General features: G+C 46.7%; 1 protein-coding gene across 2 annotated transcripts in view; it reads left to right on the plus strand.

Annotated features, from left to right (window-relative positions):
- Positions 1–23,019, plus strand: part of NAV2 (neuron navigator 2) — a 773,425-nt gene that overhangs the window by 324,225 nt on the left and 426,181 nt on the right. The window lies entirely within an intron of this gene.

Below are 23,019 nucleotides of genomic sequence, written 5' to 3' on the forward strand. Positions count from 1 at the left end.
AACTGTATGGATTACCTGCCAAAGGTTAGGCATTGGGTACCATGGAGCTCTCAGCTCCCTCTCCTTCCACCACCAGTGAGATCCTGCTTGCAATGAAGCTCAGCACTAGTGAGCCTTTGAGCCAGAAGCACCTGGCTGAGTGGTTTGAGCTTGGTAAGAGGGTCCTATCCACTACCCTATCCAGTTCCCTTTCCTCTTAGTAAATTCCAAGTGCCTTTCAGTGCCCTTTTAAGGACAAGTGCCAATGAGTGAGACCCATTTGCCCATGGTGACCCATGGTGAGATGGGGCTCCTTCCTCCCTTGTCCTGGGTGATGCCCAGTGGGTCAGATTTTAAATCCCACTTGGGATCTAGATCTCAAGATTTTCTAAAATGTGAATATAATCATATGCCCTGCATACACACATCAACATACTCAGGAAAAAGCCCTAATGCTTTCAGTTTGCCACAAAGTCCCATGTGATCCAGCTCCTGCCTTCACTAACTCATGGACTCCGGCCTCTCCTTGTCATGCCCACCCTGCAAGCTATGATCCAGCCTCTCTAAGCCTCAGTCCCTCACATATGCCACGCACACTGTGTTGCCTCTACTAGCACACGCTGTTGCCTCTGCCTAGAACCTGCATACTCCTTGCCACTCACAGCAGTGACTCCCACCCATCCATGACATCTCTGCGTAGGCCTCAGATCCTTTAGCAAGACGTCCTTGACTCCCGGAGTCTGGGTTTGCTGCCTCCTCACCTAACTCTGATCTCCCCGGGCCATCACAGCCTTGTTGGATTTCCTAGGAACTCCACAAGGAAAAGGCCAAGCCACTCCTCCTCACTGCTGCATCTCCGGGGACTCCCACTGAGTTTACAAACAGTACAGGCTCAACAGATACTTGCCAAGTGAAGTGTCTACCCTTGCAGTGCTCAGGGAACCCCGCGGAGAGGGGACAGTGCATGTTCTTTGGTCACATTCCAAGGAAAAGGCTGCAGCCACCCTGCGGCTCCTCATCTGAGGCTGCTGAGGGTGTCTGAAGTCCTCAGAGGACAGGCCAGGAGAAGAGGACTGCTGACCAAGCATCTCTCTGACTCACTGAGCAGAGGAGGGAGGAGGCGGGTGCTAATTGCTTGGTCCCTCCACACCCAAAGGAAGGCCCAGGCTTTGAAGCGGCAGCTGGGTCACATAGAAGGCAGAAGCCGCCAATTAGGTGATGCGGCAGCTTGCGGGCACCTCTGAGCCCACAGGAAATTATTAATAAAGACATAACAACCACGCAGCCCTTTGTGTGGATAAATAATGACACCCTGTCTTCCCCAGTGGCCTAGTCTAAGCACTCTGCAGCCACAATCTAGTTCATCCGGCCCCTTGGAATGCCAGCGCAGCTAAGGGAGGAGCTCCTTGGGTCCACCCAGCTCCCCAGCCCCTCTCCTCAAAGCCCCCGCTATGCCAAGAGTCTGGAGACTCCATCTAGTCTAAGGATGGCAAATGGTTACACCTCCGAGGTGCAGGCCAAGTGCACAGAGCAGGCTGGAGCTTGGGCTGACAGGCATTTTGAAGCTACATCTGAGCCTATCATAAAAGAAGATGGTGATCAATTAGCACTGGTTGCCATGTATCTCTGATCTAGTTCTTGGGATTTCCCTAGTTTTGTACTGTTTGCTCTTGTTCTTGTCTCACCAACTACTGGTTTGTGCTTTAAAAAACTTACGACATTTAGCTATCCCAAGCACACATGCACACAGTATCCCTCCATAATTTATGGCGTGATTTCTTAGGTTATCGGCTTCTTTACACAGAGCTTCTTATTTCATGTAGTTTTTATGTCCTGTCCTTCAGCTAGGAATATGTCTTGTTGATGGTGACTCTGAAAACCCTACTGGCCCTTTGAACTCAGCTTGCTCTGTGGAGTCTCTCTGACTGCTCGCTGCTCCCACCACAGGTTGGCATGATGTGCTCCCTCCCCTGTTTCTCATGGTTCCTGTCTTTCTCCTGCATCCAGAGAAGCTCCTTGTTGTCAGACTGAACCCCACTTGTCCCCTTAGCTCCTCTGCCCCGCCTGTTTCCTGCACAAGACTGAGTTTCAACAGTTTAGAGCAGGGGTTGGCAAATTGTTTCCATAAAGGGCAAGATCATAAATGTTTCAGGCTTTGCAGGGCCGTGTACTGTCTCTGTTGCATATTCTTGTTTTTGCTTTATTTGTTTGCAACCCTTTAAAAATGTAAAAACCATTCTTAGCTCAGGGGCCAGACGAAAACAGGCCAAGGGCCAGATCTGACCCATGGGCTGTAATTTGCCACCTCCTGGTTTAGGTAAACAAACCTTTAGGAGCTCCTCCTGCATGCTTAGCACTGGTCTACATGTGGGGAATTCAAAGATGTGTAAAGCTTGATTCATGTCCGCAGAAAATGCCCTGTCTAGAGGGAGAGACATTCACAGACAGGCCATTACAATAGTGATGGGTGCCACCAAGTGCTGTGGGAATGTAGACTTCTTGGGGAAGTTTTCCGAGTTGAGTAAGAATGAGAAATGAGAAGGAAGAAAGGAGGAATGAGATTAGGCTGAGGAAACAGCAAGCCAGGGGATGGAGCAGGGACCAGCACTACATCTCCTGGGAACTCTGAGTGGAGTTGCCGAGCATGCTTCCAGGCACATAGCAAAGTGCAGTGCACAGTCTCACCAAGTCCCCAGCCCAACACCAGGTCCTGAGTCCATGCTCAAGAAATATTTGGGATTTGTGTGGTTGTTTAACTTTTCTCCATTTTTTTATTCTTATAAAGTTGCAGAGCCAGAATGTGCATTCAACCCTTAGCAGTGAGGGAGGTCTACATGGGTATCGCTGCTGGTCAAAGTGGCATTGTGATTCATTTTTCCTCAGCTTGGGTTCTATTCCTGGCTCTGCCACCAACTGACCTTGGTTGAGTAAGTTATTCTACTTCTCCAAGTGTTAATTTTCCACCCATAAAGGGGGTATCATGATAGGATCTTCCTCTTGGGGGTATCCTCAGGAGCCAGTGAGCCCCTGTAAATGCTCTGCAAATGGTGGCCAATGGGACTTCTTTCTCATCTGCTTGACCCAAGGGATGGAGGGCAGGAGGGATATGCTGAGGGTAGCTGACACAGAACCAGCAGCAGAGAGAGGACATGGGGAAGGAGCCTAAGAGATGATGCAAGCTGGCACCTCCCACACCAACCAGCTCAGGCTCAGGATAGGCCCATGGGCAGGTTGAGTGCCCTCTGTGTCAGAAACAGTGGGAATCAGGGGTCAGGGAACCATGCAGCTACTAACTAGCAGCTTATGGTACCTTCTAAGCCAGAGGATTTAGGTCTTAAGGAGGCAGGCAGAGGAACAGGGAAGAGTTCCCATGGGGCAGAATATAGATTCGTGAGTGTTTGTGTGTTGTTTGCTCCTGGCCTCTCTTCAAAAGGAATTTGAGACAGGTTGTAACAAGTTACATGGATACAACATGGTTGATATAATAGAAAGGAAAAGAAATAGCCATTGCCCAAGAGCTATATTGAACATTGAATTTGGCTCTGAACCTCTAAGCAGCCTAGGCAAGGGAGGGAAAGAAAAGAGAAAAAGACTAATACTGAGCATATGCTGAGGACCATTACCATGGAAGGAATTTCCACACGCAACCCTGTAATGATACTTATTACTATCTCCATTTATAGAACCAGGATGCTAGAGATGCTACATTGAGTTTTATAAATATATTCAGATATGTCTGTGTTTTTTGAGCATCTGCTATATGCCAGGCACTGTGCTGGGTGCCTTATGCACAGAATTTTAATTCTTCTACAAATCTTAAGAAATAAATCCTATTATTATCATCATTTGACAGATGAGGAAACAAATGAAGAACAGAAAGGTGAAGTTATTTTCTTAAGGTCAAACAGCCAGCTTGTGCCCAAGCCAAAATTCAAACCCAGAGAAGTTTGATTCCAAACCTCTCCTCTCACCACCCTGTGAGCACAGCTTCTCTGATAACAAGTTTCCTTGGCACTATACTCTACAATAATTTTCTCAAATTGAGGTGTTAATTGGGGAGGAACAGAAGACATTAAGTGGCACATTAGTCAGTTTTATAAGAATCCTGGCAATGATTTTAAATAGAGGGCTGAAATTTTGTGTGCCTTGTCTTCTGGTTTTGTTTAAACACCACAAGCACCAAAGCTTGCAACTTTCTGCTCTCGGGGCCTGTTCCCTCCCTTCCATGTTGGGTTAAATCTAGGCACAGTAGTGAATGTGAGCAACCAGGGCTCAGGCGCAGGGTCCCAGGATCCTTTCAGGCCACGGTGAGCAAGCCCTATTAGAAACAACAGACCCAAGATGACTTGAATTTACCACCTGCCCTTCTTTTTCCTGCCCCTTCTCCATGCTGTGTTTTTATGACACTTCAGTGTGCTGCTTCTTGGGGCCAGGCGCCTCCTCCAAGCTGAGCCAGCCTTTTATGGCCATGGAGCTAATTAAGTAACAGCAACTCAGGGGCACTTGGAAAGCAGCGTGGGCCGTCGTCAGTCCTGGGCTGTGCAGCCAAGTGCCTCTGGCCTGGGATGTGGAAGGAGCTTTTGGCTAAGCATCAGGCTATTCCTCTGCCCTCTCTCCTGCTGGCCCCAACTCACCTTCTCTGTTACCTCTGCATCAGGAACTCTTGAAGCCGCCGTCTCCCTGAGCTGCCTGGAAACTTCCCGAGACTGGCCTGAGAATAACTGTGCCCCAATTATTATTTTATTTCCACTCCAGGGTACTTTTTTACACAAGAGGGACGAGAGGGCGCGCTCTCAAAAGGAGAGCAAGTCCTTCTGGGTGCCAGCCTTTGGGCCAGAGGGCCACTCTTGACAGGCAGGAATGACTGCAGCTCCCAAGTAGCGATTTTTTTCAATGGAAGGTTATAAGCAACGAGCCCCAAAGGTCAAATTCCCCAAGGGAAAAAGGGTATATGCCTCTGCTTTCTTCTCCCAGTTTTGCAGTGAGCAGTTTGTTCTCAAGTGTTGTCACGGGCCAGGCTTACCTCCTTCAAACAAAAGGTGGGGGCAAGCCCAGAAAGGAATCTCAATGGCTATGTGTTAACAGCTGCAAGTTTCTGTGAGTGAGATCACCTAGAGAGCAGGTTTTCCTGAGTCTCAGGCTTCCTGGGCACTTCTCTGCCTGGAACATAAGGTTTTCCACCTCAGCCTCCACCCACAAGATACTTCCCTCCTTCAGACTTCATAACTTCTTTCCTGGCCTCTTGTTTGACCTCTGAAATGTACTCCCTGTCCACAGTAAGAGGCAGTAGCTATTAGGAGGACAAAGGGCCACCTCCCTGGGTTCAAATCTAGCACAGAATTTAGCTAAGCCTTGGTTTCCTCATCTGCAAAATGGGGAAATAGTTGCACCACTTTATGGAGTTTGGGTGAGAATCAAAGTAGGAAATCCATGCAAAGAGCTCAGTAAGGTGCCTAGCAGAGATCAAGAGCCTGAGTGCTTCTAATCCGTCCCCCTCAGGACCTCCAGAGACCTCATGGCCACATCCTTCATGCACACTGCAGCTTCCTCCTCTTGCCTCAGCAGAGAGAAACCTCCAGGATCCTTAGCATGGTAAAAAAGGCCCTGTTCAACTTGGTCCCAACCTTTATTTCCATTCCATCTCTCATTCAACTCACCTCTCTAGCTCTCCCTGACTCTATGCCATGGATGTACACTTAAACTCTAATCATATGTTTCAAAAATGCCCTGGAGTCTTTGTAGGTATTATTCCTTTTTCCCAGTCTGCCCTCCCTCACTTATTTGATAAACTCCCAGTTATTTTTTAAGGCTTAACTTAAGGGCTCCCTTCTCAGGGAAGCCTTTCCTGTCCACCAGGACACATACACGCATGCTCACACACGCATGCATACACTCCCTGTAAAAAGTGGACACCCACTGCCTGTGTCCAACTATACGAGGCATCAGTCTGTAGTTGCTTTTCTGTCTCCTTCACTGTCTGTGAGCTCCTGGAGAGCAGGGAGCATGTCATATGCCTCCTGGCACAGGATATAGCAAATAGGTGTTCAATAAATACCTGTGGAATGAATGCTTGCATCACTGACTGAGAAATGTGTGGTAGGAAGCTTCCTTCTATCCACCCATAAATCAGGGCTGCTTTGTACAGTGTGTGAGTTGTGGAGTGTACCAACCTGCATGGCCAGTCCCGGGGCCCAAATGTGTTTTAGCTCTACTCCCTCAACTGAGTTAGCCTCAGAGTTGCTCAAGTCCCCTCGAAACTAATTGATATTTGTACAGCAATTTATAATTCACGAGTTTTCACAACAGTGTAATTAATAATAATATCAATCGCAAGAATGTTAACATTTTCTGAGTGCTTACTCTGTACCATGCATTTGATGTATATTATTTCAATTAATCCTTACAACAACCCAAAGGGCAGATATGATTGTTATACCCATTTTACAGATGTGGGAGGCTCTGGCTGGGAGTGAGGAAGGTGACCTTCACACTAAGGCCTTTTGATGCCAAGTCCTGTGCCCCTTCTACCCACCCTGAGAGCCTTGTTCTGGCACATCAGAAGGCATCAGTCTTCATGCCTCAGCTGTTTGATTTCTCTCATTTAGCTTCGTCCCTGTCCCTTCCTCCTCGATCCCCCTCCCTGCTCCAGTCTGGCCTCATAATAAGAATATTTTAGGTTGCAAGATCTCTTGGCTCCCAGCACATATATTTGAAAAGGAGCATGCACTGCAGTATGGAGATCTTGGGTTCATAACTGGCTCTCCCACCTTCCAGCTGTGTGTCTGTGAGCAAGAGCCTTAGTTCCTCTGTGCTTCCATATTCTCATTTGCAAAATGAAGATAATACTACCAATCCTAGTGATTCACTTTGAGTATTTACAACCTAGCACAATGCTTGGTGCATGGTAAATATTGAAGTCAGTGTTTCCCTCCTTACCTCTCCCTGAAAAAAAAAATTTTTAGAAAGCAATTTCTATGGCATTACGCTCAAGGAAACCATAGCAACCAGTTTCCTGTAGCTTGGTTTCCGGCCTTCCCTAGCTGTACAATAGTGCTGGGACACAGCCTTTGTTATTCCGATACCCCAGGGAAGATGTGGACGTCATGCACTCTATGGGGTGGAGGCATCTGCTGGGTAGAATTGCCCAGTGTGCTGGTGGTGTCATTGCTGTTGGCACTTTGGCTCTCAGAGAACCAGGCTGTCCCAGGCCTGGGTTAGGCCACGAGGATGCTGTGGTTTCCCACTGGCGACTCAATTCATCTTCTAAGGGTTGCCTCGTTGTGGGTCAGGCCAGAGCAGCTGGCCCTCTCTTTTTATGGGGATAAAAGTAGCATTTGGTTGGGTCTGGAGAGCTTCCTGACTCTCCTTAGATCCTTAAGACATTTCCTAGGATGTGACAGTCACAAGAGTACCATGTGATTGTGTGTGCATGTGTGAGTTTGTGGGAGCCTGTTAACCACACCAAGAGTGAAGGCACGGCCTCTCAAGGAAAGAATCAAGACTGCCAGCCACAGAAAAAGGCTATCAACTTGGCCTTGTGAAGTGGAGAACTCCTTTTCCCTACTGGCCTCTGAGGCAAGCTGCAGTCGGGTCCAGACCATGGTGATACTAACCCCAGCCTGTACTGCCACTTGGCACCCTGCACAAAGAGTCTCCCCATATGCCTGGCGTAATCAAACCTGGATTGCTGCAGTCTGGCTGCAGAGTGATTTCCAGGCAAGCCATTTGGGCAAGAGAAACTTGACTGCATCACGAAGCATGACTGAATTTTGGCCGAGCCCAGGGTGACAGCTTGCAGAGGTCCCTGGCTGTGGGAAGAAAGGCAGTGAGGTGGGCAAAGGCAGCACCTGGCCATGGTCTGGGTGCCTCCCAAGCCCAGTGTGTCCTACTCGGCTTGTGATCAGAGCTTGATAATCAATGCATCCCCTCATTTTACAGAGGAGGAGACTGAGGCCCAGAGAGGGTCGGGCCTTGCCCAAAGTCACACAGCTTGTCAGTCATAGACTTATTGCATTTTCAAGACAGAATGACTCCTAAAAATTATCTGTCCCAAACTCCTCAATTGATAAATGACAAAAATTATGTTCAGGGAAGGAAAGGAGCATTTTCAGGGTTACAGAGAAGCAGAGAAGACTCACAGCCCTGACTGCGTGATTTTGTGATTGATCTACAGAGGCCAGCAAACTATGGCCCCTAGGCCAAATCAGCTGGCCACGTTTTTGTAAATACGGTTTTATTGGAACACAGTCATGACCATTCGTTTCTGTATTGTCCATGACTGCCTTCAGGCTACAAGGGCAAGATTGAGTGGTTGCAACAAAGACCATATGGCCTGCAAAGCCTAAAATATTTACTATCTGGCCTTTTATAGAAAAAGTTTGCCAACCCCTGGTCTAACCCACTGAGGTTTTTCCAAACGCCTGGAAACTGCTGGCCACAATCCCAGTATCCTTCTCCTTTGAGGAGAAGAGAATCCATCCCTATTGTCAGGTTGGGGACTGGCCAGAGACCCCTCTCCACAGGGAGAGGCTGCGCCCCAGGAATAGGAACGAGGGGATGCTGACCAAGAAGAAAGCCTCCTTCAGAGGGGAGTTGAGTCCCAACTCACACTTGGAGAGCGCCCAAGATAATAAGGATGATAAGAAGAAAACCAATTGCTAACTTTTGTGATTGTGTGCCAGGTTCTGTTCTAAGGTCCTTTTTTGTAGGATTGAACCTTCACAACAGCCTAGCACAATGGGTACAGTTAGTATTCTCATTTTGTACATGAGAAATGAAACGTAGAAAGATTAAATAACTTGCCTAGCCTAGTCAGTGATGGGACCAGAATAGGAGTCCAGGCATGCTTACTCCGGAGCCCATGCCTGTCATCTCGCTGCAGGATCTGGATGAAATGGGTGTCTCACCTGCACTGGGAGGGGTCAAGAGCTTAACCCTGTAACTTTCCTCCTTTCTCTTTTCATCAACTGTTTAGTGACTGCCTGTTGTGCGCAAGTCACAGCAGAGCTGTGCTAGGCTCTGTGATGGGAGAGCAAGAAACATCACATATAAAACCCGCGTCTGAGGAGCCCGCAGATGGGAAGGCAGCAGCTATGTGATCAATTGCTATCTAGGGTAGAAATTGGCAGTGTCGAAAGAGAAGCATGGGGAAAATGCCAGGTGAATCAAGGGGCATCATCTTCCGGGATACCACATAGCCATTCAAATGTTGAGCATCAGAGGCTCAAAATGCTAATGCCTGGATTGGCCAGGCAGCTGATGTGAACAGAGAAGCAGATCTTATTTGTGTAAGACAGCAAGGAGAGGTGGGGCCTGTGGAGAATGGATGAGTACATTCCCCAGTGCTAGGTGTTCAAATTCAGAATTTCCCACCACCTCCACGAGCTAAACCTACCTCTCTCAGGCCAGATCAGCTGTGGCATCTGTTATGTTGACTAATATTTATCAACATAGAAAGATTTCCTATGTTGTTAAATGTGAAAAGCAAATTACAAAGCGGTCAGATTAACATGTTTTGGGTTTTTGAAAATGTATATGTCTCCATACATAGAGCTATATGGAGAAAAGGCTGAAAGGAATTAGTCCAAAATTTTAACAAGATTTTGAGGCTGGCTGGGTGCAGCGGCTCACGCCTGTAATCCAAACACTTTGGGAGGCTGAGTGGGTGGATCACCTGAGGTCAGGAGTTCGAGACCAGCCTGGCCAATATGGTGAAACCCTATCCTACTAAAAATACAAAATTTATCTGGGCGTGGTGGCACATGCCTGTAGTCTCAGCTACTCTGGAGGCTGAGGCAGGAGAATCACTTGAACCTGGGAGACGGAGGTTGTAGTGAACCGAGATTGTGCCACTGCACTCCAGCCTGGGCAACAGAGCGAGACTCCGTCTCAAAAAAAAAAAAAAAAAAAAAAAACACAAAAAGATTTGGGGGCTATTATTTTGCCCCTTTGTTTTTTCTTCATTTCCTTCCCCTTTGGTACAATAAACTCACAGTACCTGCCTCAGCTTTTGTTTCTGTTTTTGTTTAGAAGAGAGAGATGATTCTATATCCTTCCCCTCTCTACCCCACCATCTCTTGACTCATTCCTACTCTTCAAGATTCATCTCAAACATCACGTCCTTTAGGGAACCCTGGTTCCTACGGTGGTTTGGGACACCCCAGCAGTGTTCTGTGCTCCCCACATCACAGCCCTTCCTTTTTGGCGGTTCCTGTTGTGATCTGTGTACTCCTGTACCTGGTACTGAAACAAACACTAGGTATGAGCTTCCTGAGGGCAGGGACTGTGTCTAAGCTATCTTTGGATTTCCAGTATCTAACATAGAACTTAACACATAATGCGTGCTCCATAAATACCTGAGGAATGAGGGGCTGAATTTAGTGCTGAAGGCAAGAGGAAGGGCCCCTGGAGGGGAGCCCTACCTATTGGGCACAAGAGAGGCCAGGAGGGTTGGGGGCCAAGGCACCTGGAGTGAGGGGCAAAGACAGGACATCCTGGGCACAGTGGGCCATCCCATTTGGCTGGAGGGTGGGGTTCTTGAATGAGAATAGAGAGAAATCAGATTGGAAAAGAGGAGGGCTCCAGAAAGGGGGCTGGAACATCAGGCTTGGGGGTTTGGATGTTATTCCAGCGCCCAGGACAAGCCTGGCTCCTCACAAAAGATAGCTCTGGCCCCAGCACATCATTCTTTTCATCCCCCACCCCCCTCTTCAGAGCGTTTTCCTGCCTTTTTGGCACCGAATGCAGTGCTGGCTTCTGTCCTGAGCAGCGTGATCTGCTGCCCATGAGTCAGGGGCTCGGCCATTCCTAAGTGACTAAGGCTGTCGCCTCCCGCCAGTTTCCCGTAACTGCCTGAGTAAAGACTCAGTCTGAATCACTGTTTATTGTTTTTAAGGGTTTTTTCCCCCTCCTCTCCAGTTTTTAAATATCAACCACCCAGCCAGGCCAGTAGGGCTGAATGAGTGCTGGGGAACTGTAGGACACACCCCTCACCCGCACACACAGGAGGGATGCGGAACCCCATTCTGCTTAGGGAAGCAAGGAGGCTGTGGCTATGGAGCCAGACAGACCTGCATTTGAATCCTGCCTCTACCCCTACCTGCTGTGCTCCCTTGGGAAAATCACTTCACCTATCTGAACCTTAGTTTCCTTATCTGCAAAATGGGGATAATAATGCCTATATAAGAGGGTTCCTGTGAGAATGAGAGCTAAAATTTATAAAGGAACTGGCATATGGCAAGCATTCCAGAAATGGTAATTATTATAAAACACGGCTCTTCTGCTCAGGAATGAGCTCACGTGAGAGAACGGTAGGGATCTCATGCCTTCTTTGCACCTGTCATTTCAGTAAAGCCAAATAATCAAGGGCTTCCAAAGCCCATGCTTTAGGAATTTATTTCAGACTACTGATGAATCACTTAGTTCTATTATGAATAGCCAACATTTATGCAGCACTTAGCGGGTGCCAGGCACTGTTCTAAGCATTTTACATTAAGTAATTAATTTAATCATCACAAACCCCTTTGGGGTAGGTATTATCATTATCCCCACTTACAGATAGAGACAGAAACTGAGGTGCAGAATTTAACTAACTTACTAATGAGAGACAGAGCCACGGGTTGAACTGAAATGATCTAGCTTCTGGGGACAAGGTCATGCCTGGCAGTGAGATTCTCTCAGGGACGTCCCCTGACCTGGCAGTCCTTCTTCATATGTTTTGCCCTAACTGGATCATTATCAAATAATGACAATGTGCCAGGCATTGAAGTATCATCAATTTTCAATTTAATTTCACCGCAGTTATAAAAGATAGATTTGCTTGTCCTTATTTTATATATAGGGAAGTTGAAGTTTTGAATGGTGAGGAAACACCCAAAGTCAGTTAGTGATAGAGTTAGCGTTTGAACCCAGGTCTCTCTGCAATTTTGGGGTAATTGCACCACTCTGTGTGAAATGGCTAGCTGAGTTGAGATCAGGTTTATCTTCTAGAAGCCTATCGATTTAATTATTTGGCATTAATGGCCCACTGGTCTGCCTAAGTCCCTCTAAAGAGGTGACCAGTCTGATGGGATTTAGCAATAGGTTTGCCCCTTGGGATGAGCCCTTGGTCCTCCACACCAATAGCCTGCAATTCTGGGAGGATCTGGCCAGCCTTTGGCAAGTCTGGGATTGGAGTACAGGAAATCTCTCTATACAGAACATGTATTCAATGTCCAGAAACTCTCACCAATGCATAGTAAGCATGTCCTCCAGACCAGGTACCTAGGAAGCCACTGTGGGAATCCACTGAGACCTGTGGGCACATCTGAATGGAATTCCTGTGGGATGTACGTGTCAGGTGTCTGGCAGCCTCAGGAGGCTGCGTGGTGGTTTCATATAGAAATTAGGACACCTCCACCTGAGAAAATATATCCAGCAGGGAATAGATAGATGTCCACAATATCAAGATAGCTTGTGTTAGTCACATGATCTGATCAAGCAGCTGAGAGAGAGCAAGCCACGGAGTGGACTTCACTCTGCAGGGTTCCAGGGCTGCCCACCACTACCAGAGCATCAGGCACAGCACCTGGACTCACTCCGCTAGACAGCACCTTACCCACATACAACATACTCACCCCATGGTACACCCTACACATTGCTCTGTTGACTTATGTAGATTGAGGAGTGGGAATCTGGAGAGGGAGGAAAGAAAGAAAGAAAGAAGGGGCTGATGATAATACCATGCTAATAATAATTGCTTCCACATGCTTGGTATGTGCTAAGAACTGTGCTAAACTTTTTACACACATGCATTATCTCATAATCCAATCGTTATCCTACTTAACAGATGAGGACACTGAGCCTTAGAGAAGTTCGTAAACTGCCCAGAAAGGAAATGTGTACTGTGGAAATGAGCACTGTGGTCAATGTGCCAAGCACATTGTGAAGTGCTTTTTTTTTTTTTTTTTTTTTTTAATTATACTTTAAGTTTTAGGGTACATGTGCACATTGTGCAGGTTAGTTACATATGTATACATGTGCCATGCTGGTGCGCTGCACCCACTAACTCGTCATCTAGCATTAGGTATATCTCCCAGTGCTATCCCTCCCCCCTCCCCCCTCCCCATCACAGTCCCCAGAGTGTGATATTCCCCTTCCTGTGTCCATGTGATCTCATTGTTCAAGAAGTGCTTTATATACATAGCCCCATTAACCTCTGCGAGGACCTGGGAGGCTGGTATTGTGTCAGTCCATTTGTGTCGCTATAAAGAAATACCTGAGGCTGGGTAATTCATAAAGAAAAGAGGTTTAATTGGCTCATGATTCTGAAGGCTGTACAAGGATGGCACCAGCATCTGCTTTTGGCGAGGGCCTCAGGAAGCTTACAATGATAGCAGAAGGGACGGGGGGCTACATATTACATGTGAGAGAGGGAGCATGACAGAGAGGGCAGAGATGCCACACACTCTTTTAAATAACCAGATCTGGCATGAACTGAGTTAGAACACACTATCAGGAGTATGATGCTAAGCCATTCATGAGGGATCTGCCCCCATGACCAAACACCTCCCACCAGGCCCCATCTCCAACACTCATTCCAATATAAGATTTGGAGAGGACAAACATCCAAAACATATCATATTCATTTTGCCCATTTTTCAGACGAAAACAGTGAGGTTCAGAGAAGTGAAGCATTTTCCAAGGTTGCAGAACTAGGATGAGGGAGGACTAGATTCAAACCTTTGTTAATCTGTGGATTGTCAACTGTGCCAGCCTGGTTCTGGCTAGAAGTTAGAAGATCTGGGTTTCAGTGACTGCTTTGGTTCATATAGATAAAATGGGGGTGTTTGTATTAAATGATCCTTAAATTTCCTTGTAGTGCTAATATTTTGTGTTTCTCTGAGGAAGGAAGAGTAGCCGGGAGTTTGGGAAGTCATCAGTGGCCTTGTTCTGGGACACATGTAAGCCTGTTTGAATGGGGAGGGCCAAGGAGAGAGAGTAGTTTTTCATTTCCTCTAAACAGAATGTCAGGGGTTGTGGGGTGTAACAGAAAGCCTCATGGCAGCAGCTTAGGAAGGCGGGGTCAGTGATGTGTTTTCTTAAAAGAGAAAAGGTTGAGTTGGGTCACCTTCTTTTTTAGCTGCTTGTGTCCTAGCAAGGACTGAATTTTTATGGGTCATAATTTGGTACAGATAAAAACATATTGTACTGAGCTCAGCCAAATCCCCTATGCTGGCATTACTGGTAGAGTTCTCAGCCAGTTCACTGAGCCCATCCAAGAGGCCTGTGGGGAGAAGAGTCAGGCGAGGCCTGGATGTTCTCTTGGAGCAACTTGGCAAGGATTTGGATACCACTGTGGTCCCCACTGCCTGCCTCAGTAGAGCAGAGCTGTGCAGGGCATCCAGAAAGGCTGGGCTTCCAGTCGGGTCTGTGTGGGTTGGCTCTGCCCCTTTCTGGCTGAGTGACCAGGACATGAGCAAGTCATTCAGCCCCTGGGGTTGCAACCTTTACTCCACAAACCAGCACAAGGACAAGGCCACATTTCACCAACGCCCAGAGGAGGGAGAAAACTCAGGATATTAAATTGGATCTTCAACAATATAATTTTATTAAGTTTTAAAAAATGACCTTTATTCTGATTAAATTGTCTGCCACAATTGTTTGCATTAAAATATCTTTTCTTTTGCCAAAATGGGACGATAAGTTTAGATGTAGCATTTTTTAATTTTTAAAATTTCCTTACTAAGATAATTGACGTGAACAATCCATGTATACTCCCCCAATTGTTTTAACTTGATTGTGAAATCCAAAAACTGGAAATCACTGATAGAGCTTCTCTGAAAATTAGTTTCTTCATCTGTGAAGTGGGGATAATTAGCTCTATTTTCTTCAAAGGGTATTGTGTTGGAAAAAATGAGGTAATATATAAAGTGTCTGTTCCTGAACTCAATTTAAATAGAATTATACTTCCTTTTCATGCCAACTGTTATATCCTAGGTCTACATGCTGGACTTCAGCCCTTGTCACAATGTCCTCCCATCATTTCTGGGAGCTTTCCCAGGGTATTGACTCATGTGTCAATGCCCAGCAGGAGGTATCTGCACTGCTGGCACAGTTGTCACCACTGCTGGCTGTCTCTGAGACCCCAGTGATGAAGGTGAAGCTCTTGATTTGATCTAAAGGTCAGTCTTGGTGGCTCACAACTCTCAGAAGAGGGGCAGCTGCTCAGATATACCCCTTAGTCTGGAGCACCCAAGCACTACCTAAATGCTGATTATCACCAAACTTGATGCTTTTTGAGCTGCTACTGCCTCCACCATGGTAAATAGTGGAGGCCAAGCTCCTCTCCAAGGGCACGGCCAAGGGCACTCACCCACTTCCAGATCACTCAAGGCCCCCCCACACTGCAAGCCCAGTTCCAACCCCACAGACACCAGAGTGAGGAATATATTTCTCCCTCATCCAGTCCTGAGTCTCATCATATTTCCAGCCCTTCCGGGATGATTGACTATGGGAATACCCATTCTCTTCAAGGGTAGAGTTCTTCTCACCCATCCTCCAAGAGTGCTCACATCCATATGGGCTCAAGGGCCCTTGGTTGGCACATCGCCCAAAGTTGGGTCATTATAACCCATGGCCTCTCAGTACAGTGCCTGGCACATTGTAGGTGCTCAGTGAGTGCTGATTTCCCATCCAAGTCCCTCACTCCGTAAAAGCACATGGTCAGGCAGAGCTAGGACCTGGAAATCCTTCCCTCATTCTAGCTGTAGTTAATATGGGTTTGGGGCAGGATGAGAGCAAGACCCAAATGCTGACATCAGTCCTGACCCTCAGAGGAGGCCCTACCATGATCCCACCCTGGGCCAGCCTCCAGCGAATCCCAAACCTTCCCTCAGAAGGCCCCACAGACTGCTTAGCTAGGCATGTTTGGGTGGTTTGTCCTGCCCTCTCAGTTCAGAAGCTCTGCCATCTGCTTTTAAATCACCTTAATTTCCAGCCAAATGGGAGTTTTCCTCTCATTTCAAAATGCCTATGATATCATCCATCAGTGGGGAGCAGTTGAAGAAGAAGCCTCGAAGACTTCCAGACCCCAGCAGTAGGGGTGGGGAAAGCAGGTTTCAAGCAGCCCTTACTAGAATCAGGCCCTGTGGCCACACCCCCTTCCCAATATCTACTTGAGAAGGCCTGCAGGTATGGCCGGGCTGAGGAGTCAAGCTCTGCAGGCTCCAAGATAATGTTAAGGAAGAGGAGAAAGAGTAACAGATCCAGGGTTCCCATGCACTTAAATTCCTTCATTCTGCAAAGATGAATTTAGTGCTCATTAAGAGTATCAGTTTATTTGGGGTTGAAAGATTTTCACACAAACTAGTGAAACAGCCGTGTGAGGCATGGGGATGATTGCAAGTGCAACAGGAATTGCAGCTGAAGACTTGGAAACTGGACCTAGCTCTGACTCTTTTTAAGTTGCTGAGTGATATTGGGTAAACCTCCCTCCCTCTCTAATCTTCCATTTATCTTTCTGATAAATGAAGGTGCACCAGTCTCAGAGGGCCCCTGTTGCTCTGGTCCTGGGAATGGTATGAGGTTTCAGGAGCCTCCCACGCTCTGCACCAAGCGGTGCTTTTGGACTTAGACTGACTCTCAGGGCTCAGGTATTTTCTAAAAGGCAAATCTCATCATGTGACTTCCCAACTTAAAACTCTCCAGAGGCTTCTCGCATCTCATAAAGTCCAGAATTCTCAGCATGCTCAGGAGATCTTGCATGCTCACACTCACCTCTTCTCATACTGCTCCCCCAGCTCCCTAGTACAAGCCTATTCTCCAGGTCCCCATGTTCATGTCCTGACCCACCCCAGGGCCTCCTCCTTGGCTCTTCTCTGCCCCCTTCACTTCATTTAGGTGGCTCCTACTCAGCCTTCTAGTCTCTATGGTGACATCACTGCCTCCACGACCATGTCACTTGCTTCATACCACAGATAGTTGGGTCCCCTGTGATATGTTCCCTTGCTTTTCCTTTGAATAACCTATCTCTCCGAATCACCCTTCTCCATCCCTCCACCTATCCCCCTCCCAGACTGGGAGCTCCAGGAAGGTGGGGGTCCTTCTTATTTCCCAGTTGTCCCCAACACTGGGCCTGACCACAAAGCAGGTACTCTGTGTTTACTAAACAAGAGTCTCATGTTTCCCTCAATCCGCCCATTGTGTGGTCTCAGGGTGGCTCACAGGGAGGTACTCCAGGTCATAGGGGTTGCCTGTTCATTTCTCCTCAACCTGGGGATTCACCTTATCAGATGAATGACACTGCATTCATCACAGTCTCCTCTCACTTAAAGGGGTTGTGAGCAAAATAAGTTCACATTGTCTGGTGCTTGGATGAATAAAGCATGGCTGCATGGGTCTGCCCAGGTGGGGAGGACCCCCAGTGTGGGAAAAAGCAGCATGTTATCATGGAGAGAGCTCCACAGTCCTAGACTCGAGGAGGCCCGGATTGTCACTGTTATATCCTGGCTCTGACCTTCAATAAGATACTCCCTTCTCTATCTGGGTCTTAGTTTCCTCACATAAAGTATGGGGGTTGGACTCAATTATAACATTTAGTCTTTAATGGATACTTCTTAGTTTTTGCCAGGCCCAGGGCTAAACCCTTCATATGCAGTACAGGTAATTCCCACAGTAACCATATGAGGCGGGCACTATTATTAGCCCCATTTTACAGATGAGGAAACCGAAGATTAGAAAGTTTATATAACTTTCCCAAGGTCACATGACTAGAAAGTGGCAGAGGTAGGGTTTCAACACATTGAGCTCTTAACCACTTTGCCTCCCCTCCAAGGACCTGCTGACTCTGTTATTCTAGGAACATGAAACTGCCCAGAGGCTCAGAAGGTCAGTATGAGATCTAAAATTATTATGTTCTCAATACAGCATTCTCCCTGGAACAGGGAGACAGTGCAGGCTGTCAGCCCAGCATCTCCGAAACACCGGTAGCCCTGGGAGCCATACAGCAGCTCTTGGCTGCATTGACACTTGAGAGCCAGAAAAGAGCTAGAAATATTTCTTATCCAGATAGTCAATCTCCAGGTTACAGCCTTCTCTCTCAGCCATAACCTGGTTCTGTGCTTGTTTTTACATTTAAATTTTCATTGAAATGTTACATGCATTCAGAAAAAAGCAAACATTATACATGAATTATCTCAAAGTGAACACACCTGTGTAACCACTATCCAGGTCAAGACATAGAACATTACCAGCATCCTATTAGGTCCCCTCCTAATCATTATCTCCCAGGTCCTTTGTGTTTTGATCTGAGAATATTCCCTGGAGCTATGGAGAAAGGCTGGAATAAGAAGTTAATTTTCAAATTATCCTTTCATCTCCAGGGAAATTGTAAGTCTGCAGGAGGGATGTGGAGGAGGGGAGGAATGAACACAAGATGTACTAAACCCTCAGATATGGCAAATGGCTGCAGGTTCCAGAGAAAAGGGATGTGTGCACATGTGTGTGTGTACATCTGTGTACATGTGCATGTGTGTATGCGTGCGTGTGTGTGTGTGTGTGAACTTTGTTGGCAAGAGGGAGGCCCAGGGTGACTGGCAAGTATGGGATCACAGAAAATGAGTGCCTCAACCTCTTGAGTTAGGTCAGGTCTCATTGAGAAAGAAGGTCATGCTTAGGGAAGTATAGGAAATTCATCTAGAGAGCCCCTGTGCCCTAGCGCTGCCTCTCATCCTCCATCCAGGTGAAGTTGCTACACACTCTAGCACTGCAATCATGCCTGCTAGGGGATCTGTCTTCTGGTTTCTTCAGAGATCGTAGAATGGGATGGAAGAGGGGAGGTAACCCAAAACACACCCCCAATTTGGGGAAGGTCTACCTAGAGTTGGCTCATTATCAAGCTCAAGTATTCTTACATGAGAAGCAAAGAATCCCAATTACTTCCTTGAATTGCATGATTATGAAGCCCCTGAAAACTCTTGGAGGGGTTTATTGGCCTTATATTTGTTGTACATAAAGGAACAGAAGACTCTGTAAAGGAGAAAGTGGAATGCTTAGGCAAGCTCAGAGTCTGAGCTAAACCTTGACCTGTGTAATCTTATCCATTCCAACAAATGCCTTGGGCACCATGAATGTTCATCCCCTAACCCCACTGGGTGAGAAGCTGTGATTCTCAGACTATGCCGTGGTAACAGAGGTACACAAACCACAGGGAAAACCTGCAGCAAGCATCTTTCTGGGCATCAAGTCTACTTTACATTTTAAGAAAAAATATATGAGAAGTAAAAATATTTTCTGAAGCAAAACAAGGAGAATTATTAAGTAGAATGATAATATTCATATGCTCTTTTCAAATTTCAAAGACAAGCTCTGCTATCAGGAAGCTTTGGATGATCCCTTTGCTGTGTGCACCAGTCACTCAGGGAGATACATATCAGCTCTCTTCTACTAAGAGAGATTTTGTGGGCAAGTCTGAGAGATTCTGAACAAAGGAGTAATCAAAATATATTATATAATGTGGGGATAGAGTTAGTATCAGGCTTTACCTCTGAAAGGAAAGTGGGACTATGAGTATAGGCATGGTATGCCCCAGTTAGCCTGGGATAGTCCCGGGTTGTGCCTTTTATCCAGGCACAATTATTAATAGCATCCCCTTTCACTGCACAAAGAGCCCAATTTGGATGAAAAAAATCATATGGTCATCCTGGCTATGAAAAACTAGATTATTTTTTCAGAGAGTAGAGGAGGAAGGCTGTAAGCACATTCCCTGGCTGAAAGTAACTCAGTATAAGGAGAGCTCTGCACATCTCCACAAAGAGCTCCTGGAGGCATTGGGAATCTAAAAGGAAGGAGCATCCCAATGTGGCCCTTCTCAGTGTTCCATTCTTGGCTGCCCTGGTCAAGGCAAAGTTGCTCTAGACAAAGGCTGTGTGACAATGCTGGGACAGAGTTATGAAAGCCAGGCTGAGCCAAGCCTCAGCCAGTCCCTGGAGCAGCCAGAGGTGGAAAATCCGTAGGGCTAGTGCAAATTATATTCAAGGGAGTCAGCATGCCAAACCCAAAATAATTTACCAGCTCCAAGGGATACGTGCAAAGACATCAACAAGAGATGAGACAAGAAGCCTAGAACCAGGAATGGGAGGAAAAGTTGGGGAAGAGGACTGCAAGGTAGGGACATGGGAACAGGACTCAGGGCAAAGACATCACTGGGGGCCAAGAGCTGGCCACAAGGCTGGCAACAGCCGGGTTGGGTCGGAGGCATCCGCCAGGAGGACGGTCCTCCCCAGGCTGCATTCATAATCAGCCAGCTAAATTGCCTTTTCGTTTCTGATTTTGGTGGCATTGCTGTGATTACTTTATAAGTAGTTCTTTTTACAGAAAATTTTATTCATAAGAGAGGAGAGGAATCTTAAAAAAGGAAAGGACTTATTTTAGCATTAACCCTTTTCAGATTATTTCACAAGCAGATGAATTCAGCTAATCAGCTTGCCCGTTCACTGGCGTCAGCCTTGCCAAAGCATGTGTGTGCAGGGTTTTGGTGTCACTGTAGCACATGGACAGAGTGTCTTTCCACGAGACTTTCATCATGAGGGTGCTGAGTTGAAATAGAAAGATTGCCATGGTTGCCAGATGCACGATACTGACTATCATATGAGAATCAAACAAATGCTGCAGAAAGAACCTAGAGTTTGACCTTATGTGTTGACTTGTTTCATTTACATCTATTTTATTTTACTTTTTATTTTTTGAGACAGAGTTTCGCTCCTGTTACCCAGGCTGGAGTGCAATGGCGCGATCTAGGCTCACTGCAACCTCCGCCCCCCGGGTTTAAGTGATTCTCCTGCCTCAGCCCCCTGAGTAGCTGGGATTACACCAACACGGCCGGCTGATTTTGTATTTTTAGTAGAGGTGGGGTTTCACCATGTTGGTCAGGCTGCTCTAGAACTCCTGACCTTAGGTGATCCACCCACCTCTGCCTCCCAAAGTGCTGGGATTACAGGTGTGAGTCACTGCGCCCAGCCCATTTACATTTATTCTAATATTTTCCTTTATTCATGCCTATGTTTACCACCTTATAGTTTTAGGTCACTCCTCTCCTCATCAGGCATACCTGCATGGCCAAAGTCTGGTGGTTTCTGAGTGTTAACCAATTGCCGACTGTATGATCTTGGACCACTTACTTGGCCTCTCTGTGCTTTAATTTCTTCATATATTAAAAAGTCATGGTGAGCCCTATCTTTTAGGGTCATTGTGAGTGTTACAGGAGACAATACATGTAAAGCATTTAGAATCAGAATCAACACATAGTAAGTGCTCAAAAATGTTAATTAATTAAAATAAAGTTCGGGGGATCCAAAGGAGGCAGTGACAATGGAGACACATGTGTTGGTTCCCCACCATATGTGAATGGGACTGATGCAAAAGCCAAGGTAAAAACAAAACAAAACCCTCCCTAGGATTTTCTAGAAATCTTGGTAAAAGGAGCTGGTTTTAGTCCTACCAGCTGGTGCAAGAGAAAGCTCCTGCAGGAACTTTGAAGTTCTTCTAGTCCAGGTTCTTCATTTGCAGGATGGGGAACTGGCCCCAGAGAGGGTCCAGTGGCTTACCCAAAGTCACACAGCAATTTCAAGGCAGAGCCAGAAGTAGAACCCAGATCCCCGATTTTCAGCACACACCAAAGCTTTTCTCTTTCAAAGTCTGTTCTGCCACACCCCTCAAAGCTGACCTGGTTGTCAGCAGTAAAGCCAAGTGCCTAGGGAATGAGCTAGCCCAGAGCTTCTGAAACTTTTTCGTACAAGTGAATCACCTGGGGATCTTGTTAAAAATGTAGGCTTTGCTACAGTAGAGCTGGAGAGTGGCCCATGAATCTGCATTCTTGACAAACTCCCAGGTGCTACTGCTGCTGTTCCAGGGATCACATTTAGATAACCAGGCTCTAGGTCAGCATTATCCAATAGAAATAGAAGGCAAGCCATGTATGTAGTTTTCAATGTTCCAGTAGCCACATTAAAAAACAGAAAAAAAAACAGATGACATTCATTATAGCAAATGAAATCATTTAACCCACTATATCCAAAATATTCCCATTTCGACCTATAATGAATACAAAAATTATTAATGAGATTTCTCACTTTCTTTTTTTCCTTCCAAAATCTTCTAAATACCATGTGCATTTTGGAGTGAGAGCACATCTCAATTCAGACTTGCCACGTTTCAAGTCCGCAGTTGTCACATGTGGCTTCTAACTGCAGTGTAGTTCCAGGCAGTTTCTCAGTGGGTCTCAGCCCCACTTCCTGACCACACCATCTTTTTTATTTTTATTTTTATTTTATTTATTTATTTTTGGAGACGGAGTCTCGCTCTGTGGCCCAGGTTGGAGTGCAGTGGCACGATCTCAGGTCACTGCAAGCTCCGCCTCCCAGGTTCACACCATTCTCCCGCCTCTTGGTTCTTCCTTGGGTTTTTCCCACTGTGGCATGTTCTTCCCACTGAAGAACAGCAGTCCCCACTCTCACCCAGCCTCAGCTTCCTGGAGGAAGACAAGGGCAAAGAAGCCCAAAATCCACCTTACATCATTCATTTCCTGGCCACACTAGAATTATCTGGGCCAAAAGACCCCTCCCTGGCTGGCACTATGGTGTCAAAATGCACAGCTAAATGCTTGAAGGCCTGTGTGTTCTGCCTTCAATTAGGAGACAGGAGCTGACAACACTTTCCACATGGCTCAGGCCCTGCCACTGTCTGGCCAGGTGGTTTGAAGGGTTTTGCATGAGGCCAGCCATTGACCATGAGAGACACAGTCTGTGATTCCATGGCCGAGTGCCAGCGTGACATCTGTGGGCCCTCTGTGATTTCAGGGGCGGCTCTTCTCCTGCCAAAATACATCAATGGGATCCATCTGACAGTTTTGGGTGAGCATGCAGACTCACTGGGAGAAAGACCCACACTGGCTGAAGGCCTCACCACGGGGGTTGCGGGTGTTGTCTGAACTAGAACGAAGTCTGCAAACATCTTCCCCAATCTGTGACCTGCATGTGATTCACCAGGCACTTCTGTTCATATGTA

This window comes from Pan troglodytes, chromosome 9 (assembly GCF_028858775.2).
Source record: "Pan troglodytes isolate AG18354 chromosome 9, NHGRI_mPanTro3-v2.0_pri, whole genome shotgun sequence".
NCBI lineage: Eukaryota > Metazoa > Chordata > Mammalia > Primates > Hominidae > Pan > Pan troglodytes.